Below are 26,809 nucleotides of genomic sequence, written 5' to 3'. Positions count from 1 at the left end.
GGTGGCAGCCCGGAAAGATGTTGCTGGTCTTCACCGTCCCCCTGCAGCCTATTCACAGGCACAACAGGATCTGGGACCGGGGCTTGCCCAGAGGAGGAACATCTCATGGCTCTCGTCCTCGGCAGAGCCTGATTCTGGAAAGGCACACGTCCGGCTCCGTGTCCCACACGGAAGGTGGCAGACCTGAAAGCTGTTGCTGGTCTTCACCGTCCCCCTGCAGCCTATTCACAGGCACAACAGGATCTGGGACCCGGGCTTGCCCAGAGGAGGAACATCTCATGGCTCTCGTCCTCGGCAGGGCCTGTTTCCGAAAAGGCACACGTCCGGCTCCTTGTCCCACACGGAAGTTGGCACCCCTGAAGGATGTTGCTGGTCTTCACCGTCCCCCTGCAGCCTATTCACAGGCACAACAGGATCTGGGACCCGGGCTTGCCCAGAGGAGGAACATCTCATGGCTCTCGTCCTCGGCAGAGCCTGATTCCGGAAAGGCACACGTTCGGCTCATTGTCCCACACGGAAGGTGGCAGGCCGGAAAGCTGTTGCTGCTCTTCACCGTCCCCCTGCAGCCTATTCACAGGCACAACAGGATTCAGGACCCGGGCATGCCCAGAGGAGGAACATCTGATGGCTCTCTTCCTCGGCAGAGCCCGATTCCGAAAAGGCACACGTCCGGCTCCTTGTCCCACAAGGAAGGTGGCAGCCCTGAAAGCTGTTGCTGGTCTTCACCGTCCCCCTGCAGCCTATTCACAGGCACAACAGGATTCACGATGCGGGCTTGCCCAGAGGAGGACCATCTCATGGCTCTCATCCTCGGCAGGGCCTGTTTCCGAAAAGACACACATCCGGCTCCTTGTCCCACACGGAAGGTGGCAGCCCTGAAAGCTGTTGCTGGTCTTCACCGTCCCCCTGCAGCCTATTCACAGGCACAACAGGATCTGGGATACGGGATTGCCCACAGGAGGAAAATCTCATGGCTCTAGTCCTCGGCAGAACCTGTTTCGGAAACGGCACACATCCTGCACCTTGTGAGAAAAGGTTTACAGTTAGGGGTTAGGCTTAGGGTTAGGGGTTAGGGTTAGGTTAGGGTTAGGGTTGGGATTAGGGTTAGGGTTAGGGACGTTAGGGATGGGCTTAGGGTTAAGGTTAGGGGTTAGGGTTAGGGTTAGGGTCAGGGTTAGTCTCTCGACCTCGGCTAAGCCTGTTTCCAAAAAGGCACACGTCCGGCTCCTTGTCCCACACGGAAGGTGGCAGCCCTGAAAGCTGTTGCTGGTCTTCACCGTCCCCCTGCAGCCTATTCACAGGTACAACAGGATTCAGGACCCGGGCTTGCCCAGAGGAGGAACATCTCATGGCTCTCGTCCTCGGCAGAGCCTATTTCTGAAAAGTGACACGTCCGGCTCCTTGTCCCACACGGAAGGTGGCAGCCCGGAAAGATGTTGCTGGTCTTCACCGTCCCCCTGCAGCCTATTCACAGGCACAACAGGATCTGGGACCGGGGCTTGCCCAGAGGAGGAACATCTCATGGCTCTCGTCCTCGGCAGAGCCTGATTCTGGAAAGGCACACGTCCGGCTCCGTGTCCCACACGGAAGGTGGCAGACCTGAAAGCTGTTGCTGGTCTTCACCGTCCCCCTGCAGCCTATTCACAGGCACAACAGGATCTGGGACCCGGGCTTGCCCAGAGGAGGAACATCTCATGTCTCTCGTCCTCGGCAGGGCCTGTTTCCGAAAAGGCACACGTCCGGCTCCTTGTCCCACACGGAAGTTGGCACCCCTGAAGGATGTTGCTGGTCTTCACCGTCCCCCTGCATCCTATTCACAGGCACAACAGGATCTGGGACCCGGGCTTGCCCAGAGGAGGAACATCTCATGGCTCTCGTCCTCGGCAGAGCCTGATTCCGGAAAGGCACACGTCCGGCTCCTTGTCCCACACGGAAGGTGGCAGGCCGGAAAGCTGTTGCTGGTCTTCACCGTCCCCCTGCAGCCTATTCACAGGCACAACAGGATTCAGGACCCGGGCATGCCCAGAGGAGGAACATCTGATGGCTCTCTTCCTCGGCAGAGCCCGATTCCGAAAAGGCACACGTCCGGCTCCTTGTCCCACAAGGAAGGTGGCAGCCCTGAAAGCTGTTGCTGGTCTTCACCGTCCCCCTGCAGCCTATTCACAGGCACAACAGGATTCACGATGCGGGCTTGCCCAGAGGAGGACCATCTCATGGCTCTCATCCTCGGCAGGGCCTGTTTACGAAAAGACACACATCCGGCTCCTTGTCCCACACGGAAGGTGGCAGCCCTGAAAGCTGTTGCTGGTCTTCACCGTCCCCCTGCAGCCTATTCACAGGCACAACAGGATCTGGGACCCGGGCTTGCCCACAGGAGGAAAATCTCATGGCTCTCGTCCTCGGCAGAACCTGTTTCGGAAACGGCACACATCCTGCACCTTGTGAGAAAAGGTTTACAGTTAGGGGTTAGGCTTAGGGTTAGGGGTTAGGGTTAGGTTAGGGTTAGGGTTGGGATTAGGGTTAGGGTTAGGGTCGTTAGGGATGGGCTTAGGGTTAAGGTTAGGGGTTAGGGTTAGGGTTAGGGTCAGGGTTAGTCTCTCGACCTCGGCAAAGCCTGTTTCCAAAAAGGCACACGTCCGGCTCCTTGTCCCACACGGAAGGTGGCAGCCCTGAAAGCTGTTGCTGGTCTTCACCGTCCCCCTGCAGCCTATTCACAGGCACAACAGGATTCAGGACCCGGGCTTGCCCAGAGGAGGAACATCTCATGGCTCTCGTCCTCGGCAGAGCCTATTTCTGAAAAGTCACACGTCCGGCTCCTTGTCCCACACGGAAGGTGGCAGCCCGGAAGGATGTTGCTGCTCTTCACCGTCCCCCTGCAGCCTATTCACAGGCACAACAGGATCTGGGACCCGGGCTTGCCCAGAGGAGGAACATCTCATGTCTCTCGTCCTCGGCAGGGCCTGTTTCCGAAAAGGCACACGTCCGGCTCCTTGTCCCACACGGAAGTTGGCACCCCTGAAGGATGTTGCTGGTCTTCACCGTCCCCCTGCAGCCTATTCACAGGCACAACAGGATCTAGGACCCGGGTTTGCCCAGAGGAGGAACATCTCATGTCTCTCGTCCTCGGCAGAGCCTGATTCCGGAAAGGCACACGTCCGGCTCCTTGTCCCACACGGAAGGTGGCAGCCCTGCAAGCTGTTGCTGGTCTTCACCGTCCCCCTGCAGCCTATTCACAGGCACAACAGGATTCAGGACCCGGGCATGCCCAGAGGAGGAACATCTGATGGCTCTCTTCCTCGGCAGAGCCCGATTCTGAAAAGGCACACGTCCGGCTCCTTGTCCCACAAGGAAGGTGGCAGGCCGGAAAGCTGTTCCTGGTCTTCACCGTCCCCCTGCAGCCTATTCACAGGCACAACAGTATTCAGGACCCGGGCATGCCCAGAGGAGGAACATCTCATGGCTCTCTTCCTCGTCAGAGCCTCTTCCCGAAAAGGCACACGTCCGGCTCCTTGTCCCACACGGAAGGTGGCAGCCCTAAAAGATGTTGCTGGTCTTCACCGTCCCCCTGCAGCCTATTCACAGGCACAACAGGATCTGGGACCCGGGCTTGCCCAGAGGAGGAACATCTCATGGCTCTCGTCCTCGGCAGAGCCTATTTCCGAAAAGGCACACGTCCGGCTCCTTGTCCCACACGGAAGGTGGCAGCCCTAAAAGATGTTGCTGGTCTTCACCGTCCCCCTGCAGCTTATTCACAGGCACAACAGGATCTGGGACCCGGGCTTGCCCAGAGGAGGAACATCTCATGGCTCTCGTCCTCGGCAGGGCCTCTTTTCGAAAAGGCACACGTCCGGCTCCTTGTCCCACACGGAAGGTGGCAGCCCTGAAAGCTGTTGCTGGTCTTCACCGTCCCCCTGCAGCCTATTCACAGGCACAACAGGATCTGGGACCCGGGCTTGCCCAGAGGAGGAACATCTCATGGCTCTCGTTCTCGGCAGGGCCTCTTTCCGAAAAGGCACACGTCCGGCTCCTTGTCCCACATGGAAGGTGGCACCCCTGAAAGCTGTTGCTGGTCTTCACCGTCCCCCTGCAGCCTATTCACAGGCACAACAGGATCTGGGATACGGGATTGCCCACAGGAAGAAAATCTCATGGCTCTCGTCCTCGGCAGAACCTGTTTCGGAAACGGCACACATCCTGCACCTTGTGAGAAAAGGTTTACAGTTAGGGGTTAGGCTTAGGGTTAGGGGTTAGGGTTAGGTTAGGGTTAGGGTTGGGATTAGGGTTAGGGTTAGGGTTAGGGTTCGGTTAGGGTTAGGGTTAGGGTTAGGGTTAGGGTTACAGTTAGGGTTAGGGTTAGGGTTTAGGGTTAGGGTTAGTGTTAAGGGCTTAGGGTTAGGGTTAGGGTTAGGGTCGTTAGGGATGGGCTTAGGGTTAGGGTTAGGGGTTAGGGTTAGGGTTAGGGTCAGGGTTAGTCTCTCGTCCTCGGCAGAGCCTGTTTCCAAAAAGGCACACGTCCGGCTCCTTGTCCCACACGGAAGGTGGCAGCCCTGAAAGCTGTTGCTGGTCTTCACCGTCCCCCTGCAGCCTATTCACAGGTACAACAGGATTCAGGACCCGGGCTTGCCCAGAGGAGGAACATCTCATGGCTCTCGTCCTCGGCAGGGCCTGTTTCTGAAAAGTGACTCGTCCGGCTCCTTGTCCCACACGGAAGGTGGCAGCCCGGAAAGATGTTGCTGGTCTTCACCGTCCCCCTGCAGCCTATTCACAGGCACAACAGGATCTGGGACCGGGGCTTGCCCAGAGGAGGAACATCTCATGGCTCTCGTCCTCGGCAGAGACTGATTCTGGAAAGGCACACGTCCGGCTCCGTGTCCCACACGGAAGGTGGCAGCCCTGAAAGCTGTTGCTGGTCTTCACCGTCCCCCTGCAGCCTATTCACAGGCACAACAGGATCTGGGACCCGGGCTTGCCCAGAGGAGGAACATATCATGTCTCTCGTCCTCGGCAGGGCCTGTTTCCGAAAAGGCACACGTCCGGCTCCTTGTCCCACACGGAAGTTGGCACCCCTGAAGGATGTTGCTGGTCTTCACCGTCCCCCTGCAGCCTATTCACAGGCACAACAGGATCTGGGACCCGGGCTTGCCCAGAGGAGGAACATCTCATGGCTCTCGTCCTTGGCAGAGCCTATTTCTGAAAAGTGACACGTCCGGCTCCTTGTCCCACACGGAAGGTGGCAGCCCGGAAAGATGTTGCTGGTCTTCACCGTCCCCCTGCAGCCTATTCACAGGCACAACAGGATCTGGGACCGGGGCTTGCCCAGAGGAGGAACATCTCATGGCTCTCGTCCTCGGCAGAGCCTGATTCTGAAAAGGCACACGTCCGGCTCCGTGTCCCACACGGAAGGTGGCAGCCCTGAAAGCTGTTGCTGCTCTTCACCGTCCCCCTGCAGCCTATTCACAGGCACAACAGGATCTGGGACCCGGGCTTGCCCAGAGGAGGAACATCTCATGTCTCTCGTCCTCGGCAGGGCCTGTTTCCGAAAAGGCACACGTCCGGCTCCTTGTCCCACACGGAAGTTGGCACCCCTGAAGGATGTTGCTGGTCTTCACCGTCCCCCTGCAGCCTATTCACAGGCACAACAGGATCTAGGACCCGGGCTTGCCCAGAGGAGGAACATCTCATGGCTCTCGTCCTCGGCAGAGCCTGATTCCGGAAAGGCACACGTCCGGCTCCTTGTCCCACACGGAAGGTGGCAGGCCGGAAAGCTGTTGCTGGTCTTCACCGTCCCCCTGCAGCCTATTCACAGGCACAACAGGATTCAGGACCCGGGCATGCCCAGAGGAGGAACATCTGATGGCTCTCTTCCTCGGCAGAGCCCGATTCCGAAAAGGCACACGTCCGGCTCCTTGTCCCACAAGGAAGGTGGCAGCCCTGAAAGCTGTTGCTGGTCTTCACCGTCCCCCTGCAGCCTATTCACAGGCACAACAGGATTCAGGACCCGGGCATGCCCAGAGGAGGAACATCTTATGGCTCTCTTCCTCGTCAGAGCCTCTTCCCGAAAAGGCACACGTCCGGCTCCTTGTCCCACACGGAAGGTGGCAGCCCTAAAAGATGTTGCTGGTCTTCACCGTCCCCCTGCAGCCTATTCACAGGCACAACAGGATCTGAGACCCGGGCTTGCCCCGAGGAGGAACATCTCATGGCTCTCGTCCTCGGCAGAGCCTATTTCCGAAAAGGCACACGTCCGGCTCCTTGTCCCACAAGGAAGGTGGCAGGCCGGAAAGATGTTGCTGGTCTTCACCGTCCCCCTGCAGCCTATTCAATGGCACAACAGTATTCAGGACCCGGGCACGCCCAGAGGAGGAACATATCATGGCTCTTGTCCTCGGCAGAGCCTCTTCCCGAAAAGGCACACGTCCGGCTCCTTGTCCCACACGGAAGGTGGCAGCCCTAAAAGATGTTGCTGGTCTTCACCGTCCCCCTGCAACTTATTCACAGGCACAACAGGATCTGGGACCCGGGCTTGCCCAGAGGAGGAACATCTCATGGCTCTCGTCCTCGGCAGGGCCTCTTTTCGAAAAGGCACACGTCCGGCTCCTTGTCCCACACGGAAGGTGGCAGCCCTGAAAGCTGTTGCTGGTCTTCACCGTCCCCCTGCAGCCTATTCACAGGCACAACAGGATCTGGGACCCGGGCTTGCCCAGAGGAGGAACATCTCATGGCTCTCGTCCTCGGCAGGGCCTCTTTCCGAAAAGGCACACGTCCGGCTCCTTGTCCCACATGGAAGGTGGCACCCCTGAAAGCTGTTGCTGGTCTTCACCGTCCCCCTGCAGCCTATTCACAGGCACAACAGGATCTGGGATACGGGATTGCCCACAGGAAGAAAATCTCATGGCTCTCGTCCTCGGCAGAACCTGTTTCGGAAACGGCACACATCCTGCACCTTGTGAGAAAAGGTTTACAGTTAGGGGTTAGGCTTAGGGTTAGGGGTTAGGGTTAGGTTAGGGTTAGGGTTGGGATTAGGGTTAGGGTTAGGGTTAGGGTTCGGTTAGGGTTAGGGTTAGGGTTAGGGTTAGGGTTACAGTTAGGGTTAGGGTTAGGGTTTAGGGTTAGGGTTAGTGTTAAGGGCTTAGGGTTAGGGTTAGGGTTAGGGTCGTTAGGGATGGGCTTAGGGTTAGGGTTAGGGGTTAGGGTTAGGGTTAGGGTCAGGGTTAGTCTCTCGTCCTCTGCAGAGCCTGTTTCCAAAAAGGCACACGTCCGGCTCCTTGTCCCACACGGAAGGTGGCAGCCCTGAAAGCTGTTGCTGGTCTTCACCGTCCCCCTGCAGCCTATTCACAGGTACAACAGGATTCAGGACCCGGGCTTGCCCAGAGGAGGAACATCTCATGGCTCTCGTCCTCGGCAGAGCCTGTTTCTGAAAAGTGACTCGTCCGGCTCCTTGTCCCACACGGAAGGTGGCAGCCCGGAAAGATGTTGCTGGTCTTCACCGTCCCCCTGCAGCCTATTCACAGGCACAACAGGATCTGGGACCCGGGCTTGCCCAGAGGAGGAACATATCATGTCTCTCGTCCTCGGCAGGGCCTGTTTCCGAAAAGGCACACGTCCGGCTCCTTGTCCCACACGGAAGTTGGCACCCCTGAAGGATGTTGCTGGTCTTCACCGTCCCCCTGCAGCCTATTCACAGGCACAACAGGATCTGGGACCCGGGCTTGCCCAGAGGAGGAACATCTCATGGCTCTCGTCCTTGGCAGAGCCTATTTCTGAAAAGTGACACGTCCGGCTCCTTATCCCACACGGAAGGTGGCAGCCCGGAAAGATGTTGCTGGTCTTCACCGTCCCCCTGCAGCCTATTCACAGGCACAACAGGATCTGGTACCGGGGCTTGCCCAGAGGAGGAACATCTCATGGCTCTCGTCCTCGGCAGAGCCTGATTCTGAAAAGGCACACGTCCGGCTCCGTGTCCCACACGGAAGGTGGCAGCCCTGAAAGCTGTTGCTGCTCTTCACCGTCCCCCTGCAGCCTATTCACAGGCACAACAGGATCTGGGACCCGGGCTTGCCCAGAGGAGGAACATCTCATGTCTCTCGTCCTCGGCAGGGCCTGTTTCCGAAAAGGCACACGTCCGGCTCCTTGTCCCACACGGAAGTTGGCACCCCTGAAGGATGTTGCTGGTCTTCACCGTCCCCCTGCAGCCTATTCACAGGCACAACAGGATCTGGGACCCGGGCTTGCCCAGAGGAGGAACATCTCATGGCTCTCGTCCTCGGCAGAGCCTGATTCCGGAAAGGCACACGTCCGGCTCCTTGTCCCACACGGAAGGTGGCAGGCCGGAAAGATGTTGCTGGTCTTCACCGTCCCCCTGCAGCCTATTCACAGGCACAACAGGATTCAGGACCCGGGCATGCCCAGAGGAGGAACATCTGATGGTCTCTTCCTCGGCAGAGCCCGATTCCGAAAAGGCACACGTCCGGCTCCTTGTCCCACAAGGAAGGTGGCAGCCCTGAAAGCTGTTGCTGGTCTTCACCGTCCCCCTGCAGCCTATTCACAGGCACAACAGGATTCAGGACCCGGGCATGCCCAGAGGAGGAACATCTCATGGCTCTCTTCCTCGTCAGAGCCTCTTCCCGAAAAGGCACACGTCCGGCTCCTTGTCCCACACGGAAGGTGGCAGCCCTAAAAGATGTTGCTGGTCTTCACCGTCCCCCTGCAGCCTATTCACAGGCACAACAGGATCTGAGACCCGGGCTTGCCCCGAGGAGGAACATCTCATGGCTCTCGTCCTCGGCAGAGCCTATTTCCGAAAAGGCACACGTCCGGCTCCTTGTCCCACAAGGAAGGTGGCAGGCCGGAAAGATGTTGCTGGTCTTCACCGTCCCCCTGCAGCCTATTCAATGGCACAACAGTATTCAGGACCCGGGCACGCCCAGAGGAGGAACATATCATGGCTCTTGTCCTCGGCAGAGCCTCTTCCCGAGAAGGCACACGTCCGGCTCCTTGTCCCACACGGAAGGTGGCAGCCCTAAAAGATGTTGCTGGTCTTCACCGTCCCCCTGCAACTTATTCACAGGCACAACAGGATCTGGGACCCGGGCTTGCCCAGAGGAGGAACATCTCATGGCTCTCGTCCTCGGCAGGGCCTCTTTTCGAAAAGGCACACGTCCGGCTCCTTGTCCCACACGGAAGGTGGCAGCCCTGAAAGCTGTTGCTGGTCTTCACCGTCCCCCTGCAGCCTATTCACAGGCACAACAGGATCTGGGACCCGGGCTTGCCCAGAGGAGGAACATCTCATGGCTCTCGTCCTCGGCAGGGCCTCTTTCCGAAAAGGCACACGTCCGGCTCCTTGTCCCACATGGAAGGTGGCACCCCTGAAAGCTGTTGCTGGTCTTCACCGTCCCCCTGCAGCCTATTCACAGGCACAACAGGATCTGGGATACGGGATTGCCCACAGGAAGAAAATCTCATGGCTCTCGTCCTCGGCAGAACCTGTTTCGGAAACGGCACACATCCTGCACCTTGTGAGAAAAGGTTTACAGTTAGGGGTTAGGCTTAGGGTTAGGGGTTAGGGTTAGGTTAGGGTTAGGGATGGGCTTAGGGTTAGGGTTAGGGTTAGGGTTCGGTTAGGGTTAGGGTTAGGGTTAGGGTTAGGGTTACAGTTAGGGTTAGGGTTAGGGTTTAGGGTTAGGGTTAGTGTTAAGGGCTTAGGGTTAGGGTTAGGGTTAGGGTCGTTAGGGATGGGCTTAGGGTTAGGGTTAGGGGTTAGGGTTAGGGTTAGGGTCAGGGTTAGTCTCTCGTCCTCTGCAGAGCCTGTTTCCAAAAAGGCACACGTCCGGCTCCTTGTCCCACACGGAAGGTGGCAGCCCTGAAAGCTGTTGCTGGTCTTCACCGTCCCCCTGCAGCCTATTCACAGGTACAACAGGATTCAGGACCCGGGCTTGCCCAGAGGAGGAACATCTCATGGCTCTCGTCCTCGGCAGGGCCTGTTTCTGAAAAGTGACTCGTCCGGCTCCTTGTCCCACACGGAAGGTGGCAGCCCGGAAAGATGTTGCTGGTCTTCACCGTCCCCCTGCAGCCTATTCACAGGCACAACAGGATCTGGGACCGGGGCTTGCCCAGAGGAGGAACATCTCATGGCTCTCGTCCTCGGCAGAGACTGATTCTGGAAAGGCACACATCCGGCTCCTTGTCCCACACGGAAGGTGGCAGCCCTGAAAGCTGTTGCTGGTCTTCACCGTCCCCCTGCAGCCTATTCACAGGCACAACAGGATCTGGGACCCGGGCTTGCCCAGAGGAGGAACATATCATGTCTCTCGTCCTCGGCAGGGCCTGTTTCCGAAAAGGCACACGTCCGGCTCCTTGTCCCACACGGAAGTTGGCACCCCTGAAGGATGTTGCTGGTCTTCACCGTCCCCCTGCAGCCTATTCACAGGCACAACAGGATCTGGGACCCGGGCTTGCCCAGAGGAGGAACATCTCATGGCTCTCGTCCTTGGCAGAGCCTATTTCTGAAAAGTGACACGTCCGGCTCCTTGTCCCACACGGAAGGTGGCAGCCCGGAAAGATGTTGCTGGTCTTCACCGTCCCCCTGCAGCCTATTCACAGGCACAACAGGATCTGGGACCGGGGCTTGCCCAGAGGAGGAACATCTCATGGCTCTCGTCCTCGGCAGAGCCTGATTCTGGAAAGGCACACGTCCGGCTCCGTGTCCCACACGGAAGGTGGCAGCCCTGAAAGATGTTGCTGCTCTTCACCGTCCCCCTGCAGCCTATTCACAGGCACAACAGGATCTGGGACCCGGGCTTGCCCAGAGGAGGAACATCTCATGTCTCTCGTCCTCGGCAGGGCCTGTTTCCGAAAAGGCACACGTCCGGCTCCTTGTCCCACACGGAAGTTGGCACCCCTGAAGGATGTTGCTGGTCTTCACCGTCCCCCTGCAGCCTATTCACAGGCACAACAGGATCTGGGACCCGGGCTTGCCCAGAGGAGGAACATCTCATGGCTCTCGTCCTCGGCAGAGCCTGATTCCGGAAAGGCACACGTCCGGCTCCTTGTCCCACACGGAAGGTGGCAGGCCGGAAAGATGTTGCTGGTCTTCACCGTCCCCCTGCAGCCTATTCACAGGCACAACAGGATTCAGGACCCGGGCATGCCCAGAGGAGGAACATCTGATGGCTCTCTTCCTCGGCAGAGCCCGATTCCGAAAAGGCACACGTCCGGCTCCTTGTCCCACAAGGAAGGTGGCAGCCCTGAAAGCTGTTGCTGGTCTTCACCGTCCCCCTGCAGCCTATTCACAGGCACAACAGGATTCAGGACCCGGGCATGCCCAGAGGAGGAACATCTCATGGCTCTCTTCCTCGTCAGAGCCTCTTCCCGAAAAGGCACACGTCCGGCTCCTTGTCCCACACGGAAGGTGGCAGCCCTAAAAGATGTTGCTGGTCTTCACCGTCCCCCTGCAGCCTATTCACAGGCACAACAGGATCTGAGACCCGGGCTTGCCCCGAGGAGGAACATCTCATGGCTCTCGTCCTCGGCAGAGCCTATTTCCGAAAAGGCACACGTCCGGCTACTTGTCCCACAAGGAAGGTGGCAGGCCGGAAAGATGTTGCTGGTCTTCACCGTCCCCCTGCAGCCTATTCACAGGCACAACAGTATTCAGGACCCGGGCACGCCCAGAGGAGGAACATATCATGGCTCTTGTCCTCGGCAGAGCCTCTTCCCGAAAAGGCACACGTCCAGCTCCTTGTCCCACACGGAAGGTGGCAGCCCTAAAAGATGTTGCTGGTCTTCACCGTCCCCCTGCAGCTTATTCACAGGCACAACAGGATCTGGGACCCGGGCTTGCCCAGAGGAGGAACATCTCATGGCTCTCGTCCTCGGCAGGGCCTCTTTTCGAAAAGGCACACGTCCGGCTCCTTGTCCCACACGGAAGGTGGCAGCCCTGAAAGCTGTTGCTGGTCTTCACCGTCCCCCTGCAGCCTATTCACAGGCACAACAGGATCTGGGACCCGGGCTTGCCCAGAGGAGGAACATCTCATGGCTCTCGTCCTCGGCAGGGCCTCTTTCCGAAAAGGCACACGTCCGGCTCCTTGTCCCACATGGAAGGTGGCACCCCTGAAAGCTGTTGCTGGTCTTCACCGTCCCCCTGCAGCCTATTCACAGGCACAACAGGATCTGGGATACGGGATTGCCCACAGGAAGAAAATCTCATGGCTCTCGTCCTCGGCAGAACCTGTTTCGGAAACGGCACACATCCTGCACCTTGTGAGAAAAGGTTTACAGTTAGGGGTTAGGCTTAGGGTTAGGGGTTAGGGTTAGGTTAGGGTTAGGGTTGGGATTAGGGTTAGGGTTAGGGTTAGGGTTCGGTTAGGGTTAGGGTTAGGGTTAGGGTTAGGGTTACAGTTAGGGTTAGGGTTAGGGTTTAGGGTTAGGGTTAGTGTTAAGGGCTTAGGGTTAGGGTTAGGGTTAGGGTCGTTAGGGATGGGCTTAGGGTTAGGGTTAGGGGTTAGGGTTAGGGTTAGGGTCAGGGTTAGTCTCTCGTCCTCTGCAGAGCCTGTTTCCAAAAAGGCACACGTCCGGCTCCTTGTCCCACACGGAAGGTGGCAGCCCTGAAAGCTGTTGCTGGTCTTCACCGTCCCCCTGCAGCCTATTCACAGGTACAACAGGATTCAGGACCCGGGCTTGCCCAGAGGAGGAACATCTCATGGCTCTCGTCCTCGGCAGGGCCTGTTTCTGAAAAGTGACTCGTCCGGCTCCTTGTCCCACACGGAAGGTGGCAGCCCGGAAAGATGTTGCTGGTCTTCACCGTCCCCCTGCAGCCTATTCACAGGCACAACAGGATCTGGGACCGGGGCTTGCCCAGAGGAGGAACATCTCATGGCTCTCGTCCTCGGCAGAGCCTGATTCTGGAAAGGCACACGTCCGGCTCCGTGTCCCACACGGAAGGTGGCAGCCCTGAAAGCTGTTGCTGGTCTTCACCGTCCCTCTGCAGCCTATTCACAGGCACAACAGGATCTGGGACTGGGGCTTGCCCAGAGGAGGAACATATCATGTCTCTCGTCCTCGGCAGGGCCTGTTTCCGAAAAGGCACACGTCCGGCTCCTTGTCCCACACGGAAGTTGGCACCCCTGAAGGATGTTGCTGGTCTTCACCGTCCCCCTGCAGCCTATTCACAGGCACAACAGGATCTGGGACCCGGGCTTGCCCAGAGGAGGAACATCTCATGGCTCTCGTCCTCGGCAGAGCCTGATTCCGGAAAGACACACGTCCGGCTCCTTGTCCCACACGGAAGGTGGCACCCCTGAAAGCTGTTGCTGGTCTTCACCGTCCCCCTGCAGCCTATTCACAGGCACAACAGGATTCAGGACCCGGGCATGCCCAGAGGAGGAACATCTCATGGCTCTCTTCCTCGTCAGAGCCTCTTCCCGAAAAGGCACACGTCCGGCTCCTTGTCCCACACGGAAGGTGGCACCCCTGAAGGATGTTGCTGGTCTTCACCGTCCCCCTGCAGCCTATTCACAGGCACAACAGGATCTGGGACCGGGGCTTGCCCAGAGGAGGAACATCTCATGGCTCTCGTCCTCGGCAGAGCCTATTTCCGAAAAGTGACACGTCCGGCTCCTTGTCCCACACGGAAGGTGGCAGCCCGGAAAGATGTTGCTGGTCTTCACCGTCCCCCTGCAGCCTATTCAAAGGCACAACAGTATTCAGGACCCGGGCACGCCCAGAGCAGGAACATCTCATGGCTCTCGTCCTCGGCAGGGCCTCTTTTCGAAAAGGCACACGTCCGGCTCCTTGTCCCACACGGAAGGTGGCAGCCCTGAAAGCTGTTGCTGGTCTTCACCGTCCCCCTGCAGCCTATTCACAAGCACAACAGGATCTGGGACCCGGGCTTGCCCAGAGGAGGAACATCTCATGGCTCTCGTCCTCGGCAGGGCCTGTTTCCGAAAAGGCACACGTCCGGCTCCTTGTCCCACAAGGAAGGTGGGAGCCCTGAAAGCTGTTGCTGGTCTTCACCGTCCCCCTGCAGCCTATTCACAGGCACAACAGGATCTGGGACCCGGGCTTGCCCAGAGGAGGAACATCTCATGTCTCTCTTCCTCGGCAGGGCCTGTTTCCGAAAAGGCACACGTCCGGCTCCTTGTCCCACACGGAAGTTGGCACCCCTGAAGGATGTTGCTGGTCTTCACCGTCCCCCTGCAGCCTATTCACAGGCACAACAGGATCTGGGACCCGGGCTTGCCCAGAGGAGGAACATCTCATGGCTCTCGTCCTCGGCAGAGCCTGATTCCGGAAAGGCACACGTCCGGCTCCTTGTCCCACACGGAAGGTGGCAGGCCGGAAAGATGTTGCTGGTCTTCACCGTCCCCCTGCAGCCTATTCACAGGCACAATAGGATTCAGGACCCGGGCATGCCCAGAGGAGTAACATCTGATGGATCTCTTCCTCGGCAGAGCCCGATTCCTTAAAGGCACACGTCCGGCTCCTTGTCCCACAAGGAAGGTGGCAGCCCTGAAAGCTGTTGCTGGTCTTCACCGTCCCCCTGCAGCCTATTCACAGGCACAACAGGATTCAGGACCCGGGCATGCCCAGAGGAGGAACATCTCATGGCTCTCTTCCTCGTCAGAGCCTCTTCCCGAAAAGGCACATGTCTGGCTCCTTGTCCCTCACGGAAGGTGGCAGCCCTAAAAGATGTTGCTGGTCTTCACCGTCCCCCTGCAGCCTATTCACAGGCACAACAGGATCTGGGACCCGGGCTTGCCCAGAGGAGGAACATCTCATGGCTCTCCTCCTCGGCAGAGCCTATTTCCGAAAAGGCACACGTCCGGCTCCTTGTCCCACACGGAAGGTGGCAGGCCGGAAAGATGTTGCTGGTCTTCACCGTCCCCCTGCAGCCTATTCAAAGGCACAACAGTATTCAGGACCCGGGCACGCCCAGAGGAGGAACATATCATGGCTCTTGTCCTCGGCAGAGCCTCTTCCCGAAAAGGCACACGTCCGGCTCCTTGTCCCACACGGAAGGTGGCAGCCCTAAAAGATGTTGCTGGTCTTCACCGTCCCCCTGCAGCCTATTCACAGGCACAACAGGATCTGGGACCCGGGCTTGCCCAGAAGAGGAACATCTCATGGCTCTCGTCCTCGGCAGAGCCTATTTCCGAAAAGGCACACGTCCGGCTCCTTGTCCCACAAGGAAGGTGGCAGGCCGGAAAGATGTTGCTGGTCTTCACCGTCCCCCTGCAGCCTATTCAAAGGCACAACATTATTCAGGACCCGGGCACGCCCAGAGGAGGAACATATCATGGCTCTTGTCCTCGGCAGAGCGTCTTCCCAAAAAGGCACACGTCCGGCTCCTTGTCCCACACGGAAGGTGGCAGCCCTAAAAGATGTTGCTGGTCTTCACCGTCCCCCTGCAGCCTATTCACAGGCACAAGAGGATCTGGGACCCGGGCTTGCCCAGAGGAGGAACATCTCATGGCTCTCGTCCTCGGCAGGGCCTCTTTTCGAAAAGGCACACGTCCGGTTCCTTGTCCCACACGGAAGGTGGCAGCCCTGAAAGATGTTGCTGGTCTTCACCGTCCCCCTGCAGCCTATTCACAGGCACAACAGGATCTGGGACCCGGGCTTGCCCAGAGGAGGAACATCTCATGGCTCTCGTCCTCGGCAGAGCCTGATTCCGGAAAGGCACACGTCCGGCTCCTTTTCCCACACGGAAGGTGGCAGGCCGGAAAGATGTTGCTGGTCTTCACCGTCCCCCTGCAGCCTATTCACAGGCACAATAGGATTCAGGACCCGGGCATGCCCAGAGGAGGAACATCTGATGGCTCTCTTCCTCGGCAGAGCCCGATTCCGAAAAGGCACACGTCCGGCTCCTTGTCCCACAAGGAAGGTGGCAGCCCTGAAAGCTGTTGCTGGTCTTCACCGTCCCCCTGCAGGCTATTCACAGGCACAACAGGATCTGGGACCCGGGCTTGCCCAGAGGAGGAACATCTCATGTCTCTCTTCCGCGGCAGGGCCTGTTTCCGAAAAGGCACACGTCCGGCTCCTTGTCCCACACGGAAGTTGGCACCCCTGAAGGACGTTGCTGGTCTTCACCGTCCCCCTGCAGCCTATTCACAGGCACAACAGGATCTGGGACCCGGGCTTGCCCAGAGGAGGAACATCTCATGGCTCTCGTCCTCGGCAGAGCCTGTTTCCGGAAAGGCACACGTCCGGCTCCTTGTCCCACACGGAAGGTGGCAGGCCGGAAAGATGTTGCTGGTCTTCACCGTCCCCCTGCAGCCTATTCACAGGCACAATAGGATTCAGGACCCGGGCATGCCCAGAGGAGGAACATCTGATGGCTCTCTTCCTCTACAGAGCCCGATTCCGAAAAGGCACACGTCCGGCTCCTTGTCCCACAAGGAAGGTGGCAGCCCTGAAAGCTGTTGCTGGTCTTCACCGTCCCCCTGCAGCCTATTCACAGGCACAACAGGATTCAGGACCCGGGCATGCCCAGAGGAGGAACATCTCATGGCTCTCGTCCTCGGCAGAGCCTCTTCCCGAAAAGGCACACGTCCGGCTCCTTGTCACACACGGAAGGTGGCAGCCCTAAAAGATGTTGCTGGTCTTCACCGTCCCCCTGCAGCCTATTCACAGGCACAACAGGATCTGGGACCCGGGCTTGCCCAGAGGAGGAACATCTCATGGCTCTCGTCCTCGGCAGAGCCTATTTCCGAAAAGGCACACGTCCGGCTCCTTGTCCCACAAGGAAGGTGGCAGGCCGGAAAGATGTTGCTGGTCTTCACCGTCCCCCTGCAGCCTATTCAAAGGCACAACAGTATTCAGGACCCGGGCACGCCCAGAGGAGGAACATATCATGGCTCTTGTCCTCGGCAGAGCCTCTTCCCGAAAAGGCACACGTCCGGCTCCTTGTCCCACACGGAAGGTGGCAGCCCTAAAAGATGTTGCTGGTCTTCACCGTCCCCCTGCAGCCTATTCACAGGCACAAGAGGATCTGGGACCCGGGCTTGCCCAGAGGAGGAACATCTCATGGCTCTCGTCCTCGGCAGGGCCTCTTTTCGAAAAGGCACACGTCCGGTTCCTTGTCCCACACGGAAGGTGGCAGCCCTGAAAGATGTTGCTGGTCTTCACCGTCCCCCTGCAGCCTATTCACAGGCACAACAGGATCTGGGACCCGGGCTTGCCCAGAGGAGGAACATCTCATGGCTCTCGTCCTCGGCAGAGCCTGATTCCGGAAAGGCACACGTCCGGCTCCTTTTCCCACACGGAAGGTGGCAGGCCGGAAAGATGTTGCTGGTCTTCACCGTCCCCCTGCAGCCTATTCACAGGCACAATAGGATTCAGGACCCGGGCATGCCCAGAGGAGGAACATCTGATGGCTCTCTTCCTCGGCAGAGCCCGATTCCGAAAAGGCACACGTCCGGCTCCTTGTCCCACAAGGAAGGTGGCAGCCCTGAAAGCTGTTGCTGGTCTTCACCGTCCCCCTGCAGGCTATTCACAGGCACAACAGGATCTGGGACCCGGGCTTGCCCAGAGGAGGAACATCTCATGTCTCTCTTCCTCGGCAGGGCCTGTTTCCGAAAAGGCACACGTCCGGCTCCTTGTCCCACACGGAAGTTGGCACCCCTGAAGGACGTTGCTGGTCTTCACCGTCCCCCTGCAGCCTATTCACAGGCACAACAGGATCTGGGACCCGGGCTTGCCCAGAGGAGGAACATCTCATGGCTCTCGTCCTCGGCAGAGCCTGTTTCCGGAAAGGCACACGTCCGGCTCCTTGTCCCACACGGAAGGTGGCAGGCCGGAAAGATGTTGCTGGTCTTCACCGTCCCCCTGCAGCCTATTCACAGGCACAATAGGATTCAGGACCCGGGCATGCCCAGAGGAGGAACATCTGATGGCTCTCTTCCTCTACAGAGCCAGATTCCGAAAAGGCACACGTCCGGCTCCTTGTCCCACAAGGAAGGTGGCAGCCCTGAAAGCTGTTGCTGGTCTTCACCGTCCCCCTGCAGCCTATTCACAGGCACAACAGGATTCAGGACCCGGGCATGCCCAGAGGAGGAACATCTCATGGCTCTCGTCCTCGGCAGAGCCTCTTCCCGAAAAGGCACACGTCCGGCTCCTTGTCACACACGGAAGGTGGCAGCCCTAAAAGATGTTGCTGGTCTTCACCGTCCCCCTGCAGACTATTCACAGGCACAACAGGATCTGGGACCCGGGCTTGCCCAGAGGAGGAACATCTCATGGCTCTCGTCCTCGGCAGAGCCTATTTCCGAAAAGGCACACGTCCGGCTCCTTGTCCCACAAGGAAGGTGGCAGGCCGGAAAGATGTTGCTGGTCTTCACCGTCCCCCTGCAGCCTATTCAAAGGCACAACAGTATTCAGGACCCGGGCACGCCCAGAGGAGGAACATCTCATGGCTCTTGTCCTCGGCAGAGCCTCTTCCCGAAAAGGCACACGTCCGGCTCCTTGTCCCACACGGAAGGTGGCAGCCCTAAATATGTTGCTGGTCTTCACCGTCCCCCTGCAGCCTATTCACAGGCACAACAGGATCTGGGACCCGGGCTTGCCCAGAGGAGGAACATCTCATGGCTCTCGTCCTCGGCAGGGCCTCTTTTCGAAAAGGCACACGTCCGGCTCCTTGTCCCACACGGAAGGTGGCAGCCCTGAAAGCTGTTGCTGGTCTTCACCGTCCCCCTGCAGCCTATTCAAAGGTACAACAGGATTCAGGACCCGGGCTTGCCCAGAGGAGGAACATATCATGGCTCTCGTCCTCGGCAGAGCCTATTTCTGAAAAGTCACACGTCCGGCTCCTTTTCCCACACGGAAGGTGGCAGGCCGGAAAGATGTTGCTGGTCTTCACCGTCCCCCTGCAGCCTATTCACAGGCACAACAGGATTTGGGACCCGGGCTTGCCCAGAGGAGGAACATCTCATGGCTCTCGTCCTCGGCAGAGCCTGTTTCCGAAAAGGAGCACGTCCGGCTCCTTGTCCCACACGGAAGGTGGCAGCCCTGAAAGCTGTTGCTGGTCTTCACCGTCCCCCTGCAGCCTATTCACAGGCACAACAGGATTCACGATGCGGGCTTGCCCAGAGGAGGACCATCTCATGGCTCTCATCCTCGGCAGGGCCTGTTTCCGAAAAGACACACATCCGGCTCCTTGTCCCACACGGAAGGTGGCAGCCCTGAAAGCTGTTGCTGGTCTTCACCGTCCCCCTGCAGCCTATTCACAGGTACAACAGGATTCAGGACCCGGGCTTGCCCAGAGGAGGAACATCTCATGGCTCTCGTCCTCGGCAGAGCCTGATTCTGAAAAGTGACACGTCCGGCTCCTTGTCCCACACGGAAGGTGGCATACCGGAAAGATGTTGCTGGTCTTCACCGTCCCCCTGCAGCCTATTCACAGACAAAACAGGATCTGGGACCGGGGCTTGCCCAGAGGAGGAACATCTCATGGCTCTCGTCCTCGGCAGAGCCTGATTCTGGAAAGGCACACGTCCGGCTCCTTGTCCCACACTGAAGGTGGCAGGCCGGAAAGCTCTTGCTGGTCTTCACCGTCCCCCTGCAGCCTATTCACAGGCACAACAGGATCTGGGATACGGGCTTGCCCAGAGGAGGAAAATCTCATGGCTCTCGTCCTCAGCAGAACCTGTATCGGAAACGGCACACATCCTGCAACTTGTCAGAAAAGGTTTACAGTTAGGGGTTAGGGTTAGGGTTAGGGTTAGGGTTGGGGTTAGGGTTAGGGTTAGGGTTAGGGTTAGGGGTTAGGGTTAGGTTTAGGGTTAGGGCCATTAGGGTTAGGGTTTAGGGTTAGGGTTAGGGTTAGGGGGTTAGGGTCAGGGTTAGGGTTAGGGTTAGGGTCAGGGTTAGGGTTAGGGCCATTAGGGTTAGGGATAGGGTTAGGGTTTAGGGTTAGGGGTTAGGGTTAGGGTTAGGGTTAGGTGTTAGGGTGAGTGTTAGGGTTAGGTGGTTAGGGTTACGGTTAGGGTTAGGGGTTAGGGTTAGGGTTAGAATTAGGAGATAGGGTCCGGGTTAGGGTTACAGTTAGGGTTAGGGTTAGGGTTTAGGGTTAGGGTTAGTGTTAAGGGCTTAGGGTTAGGGTTAGGGTTAGGGTCGTTAGGGATGGGCTTAGGGTTAGGGTTAGGGGTTAGGGTTGGGTTAGGGTCAGGGTTAGTCTCTCGTCCTCGGCAGAGCCTGTTTCCGAAAAGGCACACGTCCGGCTTCTTGTCCCACACGGAAGGTGGCAGCCCTGAAAGCTGTTGCTGGTCTTCACCGTCCCCCTGCAGCCTATTCACAGGCACAACAGGATCTGGGACCCGGGCTTGCCCAGAGGAGGAACATCTCATGGCTCTCGTCCTCGGCAGGGCCTGTTTCCGAAAAGGCACACGTCCGGCTCCTTGTCCCACACGGAAGTTGGCACCCCTGAAGGATGTTGCCGGTCTTCACCGTCCCCCTGCAGCCTATTCACAGGCACAACAGGATTCAGGACCCGGGCATGCCCAGAGGAGGAACATCTCATGGCTCTCTTCCTCGTCAGAGCCTCTTCCCGAAAAGGCACACGTCCGGCTCCTTGTCCCACACGGAAGGTGGCAGCCCTAAAAGATGTTGCTGGTCTTCACCGTCCCCCTGCAGCCTATTCACAGGTACAACAGGATTCAGGACCCGGGCTTGCCCCGAGGAGGAACATCTCATGGCTCTCGTCCTCGGCAGAGCCTATTTCCGAAAAGGCACACGTCCGGCTCCTTGTCCCACAAGGAAGGTGGCAGGCCGTAAAGATGTTGCTGGTCTTCACCGTCCCCCTGCAGCCTATTCAATGGCACAACAGTATTCAGGACCCGGGCACGCCCAGAGGAGGAACATATCATGGCTCTTGTCCTCGGCAGAGCCTCTTCCCGAAAAGGCACACGTCCAGCTCCTTGTCCCACACGGAAGGTGGCAGCCCTAAAAGATGTTGCTGGTCTTCACCGTCCCCCTGCAGCTTATTCACAGGCACAACAGGATCTGGGACCCGGGCTTGCCCAGAGGAGGAACATCTCATGGCTCTCGTCCTCGGCAGGGCCTCTTTTCGAAAAGGCACACGTCCGGCTCCTTGTCCCACACGGAAGGTGGCAGCCCTGAAAGCTGTTGCTGGTCTTCACCGTCCCCCTGCAGCCTATTCACAGGCACAACAGGATCTGGGACCCGGGCTTGCCCAGAGGAGGAACATCTCATGGCTCTCGTCCTCAGCAGGGCCTCTTTCCGAAAAGGCACACGTCCGGCTCCTTGTCCCACATGGAAGGTGGCACCCCTGAAAGCTGTTGCTGGTCTTCACCGTCCCCCTGCAGCCTATTCACAGGCACAACAGGATCTGGGATACGGGATTGCCCACAGGAAGAAAATCTCATGGCTCTCGTCCTCGGCAGAACCTGTTTCGGAAACGGCACACATCCTGCACCTTGTGAGAAAAGGTTTACAGTTAGGGGTTAGGCTTAGGGTTAGGGGTTAGGGTTAGGTTAGGGTTAGGGTTGGGATTAGGGTTAGGGTTAGGGTTAGGGTTCGGTTAGGGTTAGGGTTAGGGTTAGGGTTAGGGTTACAGTTAGGGTTAGGGTTAGGGTTTAGGGTTAGGGTTAGTGTAAAGGGCTTAGGGTTAGGGTTAGGGTTAGGGTCGTTAGGGATGGGCTTAGGGTTAGGGTTAGGGGTTAGGGTTAGGGTTAGGGTCAGGGTTAGTCTCTCGTCCTCGGCAGAGCCTGTTTCCAAAAAGGCACACGTCCGGCTCCTTGTCCCACACGGAAGGTGGCAGCCCTGAAAGCTGTTGCTGGTCTTCACCGTCCCCCTGCAGCCTATTCACAGGTACAACAGGATTCAGGACCCGGGCTTGCCCAGAGGAGGAACATCTCATGGCTCTCGTCCTCGGCAGGGCCTGTTTCTGAAAAGTGACTCGTCCGGCTCCTTGTCCCACACGGAAGGTGGCAGCCCGGAAAGATGTTGCTGGTCTTCACCGTCCCCCTGCAGCCTATTCACAGGCACAACAGGATCTGGGACCGGGGCTTGCCCAGAGGAGGAACATCTCATGGCTCTCGTCCTCGGCAGAGCCTGATTCTGGAAAGGCACACGTCCGGCTCCGTGTCCCACACGGAAGGTGGCAGCCCTGAAAGCTGTTGCTGGTCTTCACCGTCCCTCTGCAGCCTATTCACAGGCACAACAGGATCTGGGACTGGGGCTTGCCCAGAGGAGGAACATATCATGTCTCTCGTCCTCGGCAGGGCCTGTTTCCGAAAAGGCACACGTCCGGCTCCTTGTCCCACACGGAAGTTGGCACCCCTGAAGGATGTTGCTGGTCTTCACCGTCCCCCTGCAGCCTATTCACAGGCACAACAGGATCTGGGACACGGGCTTGCCCAGAGGAGGAACATCTCATGGCTCTCGTCCTCGGCAGAGCCTGATTCCGAAAAGGCACACGTCCGGCTCCTTGTCCCACACGGAAGGTGGCAGGCCGGAAAGCTGTTGCTGGTCTTCACCGTCCCCCTGCAGCCTATTCACAGGCACAACAGGATTCAGGACCCGGGCATGCCCAGAGGAGGAACATCTCATGGCTCTCTTCCTCGTCAGAGCCTCTTCCCGAAAAGGCACACGTCCGGCTCCTTGTCCCACACAGAAGGTGGCACCCCTGAAGGATGTTGCTGGTCTTCACCGTCCCCCTGCAGCCTATTCACAGGCACAACAGGATCTGGGACCGGGGCTTGCCCAGAGGAGGAACATCTCATGGCTCTCGTCCTCGGCAGAGCCTATTTCCGAAAAGTGACACGTCCGGCTCCTTGTCCCACACGGAAGGTGGCAGCCCGGAAAGATGTTGCTGGTCTTCACCGTCCCCCTGCAGCCTATTCAAAGGCACAACAGTATTCAGGACCCGGGCACGCCCAGAGCAGGAACATATCATGGCTCTCGTCCTCGGCAGGGCCTCTTTTCGAAAAGGCACACGTCCGGCTCCTTGTCCCACACGGAAGGTGGCAGCCCTGAAAGCTGTTGCTGGTCTTCACCGTCCCCCTGCAGCCTATTCACAAGCACAACAGGATCTGGGACCCGGGCTTGCCCAGAGGAGGAACATCTCATGGCTCTCGTCCTCGGCAGGGCCTGTTTCCGAAAAGGCACACGTCCGGCTCCTTGTCCCACAAGGAAGGTGGCAGCCCTGAAAGCTGTTGCTGGTCTTCACCGTCCCCCTGCAGCCTATTCACAGGCACAACAGGATCTGGGACCCGGGCTTGCCCAGAGGAGGAACATCTCATGGCTCTCGTCCTCGGCAGAGCCTGATTCGGGAAAGGCACACGTCCGGCTCCTTGTCCCACACGGAAGGTGGCAGGCCGGAAAGATGTTGCTGGTCTTCACCGTCCCCCTGCAGCCTATTCACAGGCACAATAGGATTCAGGACCCGGGCATGCCCAGAGGAGTAACATCTGATGGATCTCTTCCTCGGCAGAGCCCGATTCCTTAAAGGCACACGTCCGGCTCCTTGTCCCACAAGGAAGGTGGCAGCCCTGAAAGCTGTTGCTGGTCTTCACCGTCCCCCTGCAGCCTATTCACAGGCACAACAGGATTCAGGACCCGGGCATGCCCAGAGGAGGAACATCTCATGGCTCTCTTCCTCGTCAGAGCCTCTTCCCGAAAAGGCACATGTCCGGCTCCTTGTCCCACACGGAAGGTGGCAGCCCTAAAAGATGTTGCTGGTCTTCACCGTCCCCCTGCAGCCTATTCACAGGCACAACAGGATCTGGGACCCGGGCTTGCCCAGAGGAGGAACATATCATGGCTCTTGTCCTCGGCAGAGCCTCTTCCCGAAAAGGCACACGTCCGGCTCCTTGTCCCACACGGAAGGTGGCAGCCCTAAAAGATGTTGCTGGTCTTCACCGTCCCCCTGCAGCCTATTCACAGGCACAACAGGATCTGGGACCCGGGCTTGCCCAGAAGAGGAACATCTCATGGCTCTCGTCCTCGGCAGAGCCTATTTCCGAAAAGGCACACGTCCGGCTCCTTGTCCCACAAGGAAGGTGGCAGGCCGGAAAGATGTTGCTGGTCTTCACCGTCCCCCTGCAGCCTATTCAAAGGCACAACATTATTCAGGACCCGGGCACGCCCAGAGGAGGAACATATCATGGCTCTTGTCCTCGGCAGAGCCTCTTCCCAAAAAGGCACACGTCCGGCTCCTTGTCCCACACGGAAGGTGGCAGCCCTAAAAGATGTTGCTGGTCTTCACCGTCCCCCTGCAGCCTATTCACAGGCACAACAGGATCTGGGACCCGGGCTTGCCCAGAGGAGGAACATCTCATGGCTCTCGTCCTCGGCAGGGCCTCTTTTCGAAAAGGCACACGTCCGGTTCCTTGTCCCACACGGAAGGTGGCAGCCCTGAAAGATGTTGCTGGTCTTCACCGTCCCCCTGCAGCCTATGCACAGGCACAACAGGATCTGGGACCCGGGCTTGCCCAGAGGAGGAACATCTCATGGCTCTCGTCCTCGGCAGAGCCTGATTCCGGATAGGCACACGTCCGGCTCCTTTTCCCACACGGAAGGTGGCAGGCCGGAAAGATGTTGCTGGTCTTCACCGTCCCCCTGCAGCCTATTCACAGGCACAATAGGATTCAGGACCCGGGCATGCCCAGAGGAGGAACATCTGATGGCTCTCTTCCTCGGCAGAGCCCGATTCCGAAAAGGCACACGTCCGGCTCCTTGTCCCACAAGGAAGGTGGCAGCCCTGAAAGCTGTTGCTGGTCTTCACCGTCCCCCTGCAGGCTATTCACAGGCACAACAGGATCTGGGACCCGGGCTTGCCCAGAGGAGGAACATCTCATGTCTCTCTTCCTCGGCAGGGCCTGTTTCCGAAAAGGCACACGTCCGGCTCCTTCTCCCACACGGAAGTTGGCACCCCTGAAGGACGTTGCTGGTCTTCACCGTCCCCCTGCAGCCTATTCACAGGCACAACAGGATCTGGGACCCGGGCTTGCCCAGAGGAGGAACATCTCATGGCTCTCGTCCTCGGCAGAGCCTGTTTCCGGAAAGGCACACGTCCGGCTCCTTGTCCCACACGGAAGGTGGCAGGCCGGAAAGCTGTTGCTGGTCTTCACCGTCCCCCTGCAGCCTATTCACAGGCACAACAGGATTCAGGACCCGGGCATGCCCAGAGGAGGAACATCTGATGGCTCTCTTCCTCTACAGAGCCCGATTCCGAAAAGGCACACGTCCGGCTCCTTGTCCCACAAGGAAGGTGGCAGCCCTGAAAGCTGTTGCTGGTCTTCACCGTCCCCCTGCAGCCTATTCACAGGCACAACAGGATTCAGGACCCGGGCATGCCCAGAGGAGGAACATCTCATGGCTCTCGTCCTCGGCAGAGCCTCTTCCCGAAAAGGCACACGTCCGGCTCCTTGTCACACACGGAAGGTGGCAGCCCTAAAAGATGTTGCTGGTCTTCACCGTCCCCCTGCAGACTATTCACAGGCACAACAGGATCTGGGACCCGGGCTTGCCCAGAGGAGGAACATCTCATGGCTCTCGTCCTCGGCAGAGCCTATTTCCGAAAAGGCACACGTCCGGCTCCTTGTCCCACAAGGAAGGTGGCAGGCCGGAAAGATGTTGCTGGTCTTCACCGTCCCCCTGCAGCCTATTCAAAGGCACAACAGTATTCAGGACCCGGGCACGCCCAGAGGAGGAACATATCATGGCTCTTGTCCTCGGCAGAGCCTCTTCCCGAAAAGGCACACGTCCGGCTCCTTGTCCCACACGGAAGGTGGCAGCCCTAAATATGTTGCTGGTCTTCACCGTCCCCCTGCAGCCTATTCACAGGCACAACAGGATCTGGGACCCGGGCTTGCCCAGAGGAGGAACATCTCATGGCTCTCGTCCTCGGCAGGGCCTCTTTTCGAAAAGGCACACGTCCGGCTCCTTGTCCCACACGGAAGGTGGCAGCCCTGAAAGCTGTTGCTGGTCTTCACCGTCCCCCTGCAGCCTATTCACAGGCACAACAGGATCTGGGACCCGGGCTTGCCCAGAGGAGGAACATCTCATGGCTCTCGTCCTCGGCAGGGCCTCTTTCCGAAAAGGCACACGTCCGGCTCCTTGTCCCACATGGAAGGTGGCACCCCTGAAAGCTGTTGCTGGTCTTCACCGTCCCCCTGCAGCCTATTCAAAGGTACAACAGGATTCAGGACCCGGGCTTGCCCAGAGGAGGAACATATCATGGCTCTCGTCCTCGGCAGAGCCTATTTCTGAAAAGTCACACGTCCGGCTCCTTTTCCCACACGGAAGGTGGCAGGCCGGAAAGATGTTGCTGGTCTTCACCGTCCCCCTGCAGCCTATTCACAGGCACAACAGGATTTGGGACCCGGGCTTGCCCAGAGGAGGAACATCTCATGGCTCTCGTCCTCGGCAGAGCCTGTTTCCGAAAAGGAGCACGTCCGGCTCCTTGTCCCACACGGAAGGTGGCAGCCCTGAAAGCTGTTGCTGGTCTTCACCGTCCCCCTGCAGCCTATTCACAGGCACAACAGGATTCACGATGCGGGCTTGCCCAGAGGAGGACCATCTCATGGCTCTCATCCTCGGCAGGGCCTGTTTCCGAAAAGACACACATCCGGCTCCTTGTCCCACACGGAAGGTGGCAGCCCTGAAAGCTGTTGCTGGTCTTCACCGTCCCCCTGCAGCCTCTTCACAGGTACAACAGGATTCAGGACCCGGGCTTGCCCAGAGGAGGAACATCTCATGGCTCTCGTCCTCGGCAGAGCCTGATTCCGGAAAGGCACACGTCCGGCTCCTTGTCCCACACGGAAGGTGGCAGGCCGGAAAGATGTTGCTGGTC

Source organism: Accipiter gentilis, unplaced genomic scaffold (genome assembly GCF_929443795.1).
Source record: "Accipiter gentilis unplaced genomic scaffold, bAccGen1.1, whole genome shotgun sequence".
NCBI classification, from domain to species: Eukaryota; Metazoa; Chordata; class Aves; order Accipitriformes; family Accipitridae; genus Astur; species Astur gentilis.
This window is presented reverse-complemented; position numbering follows the sequence as displayed.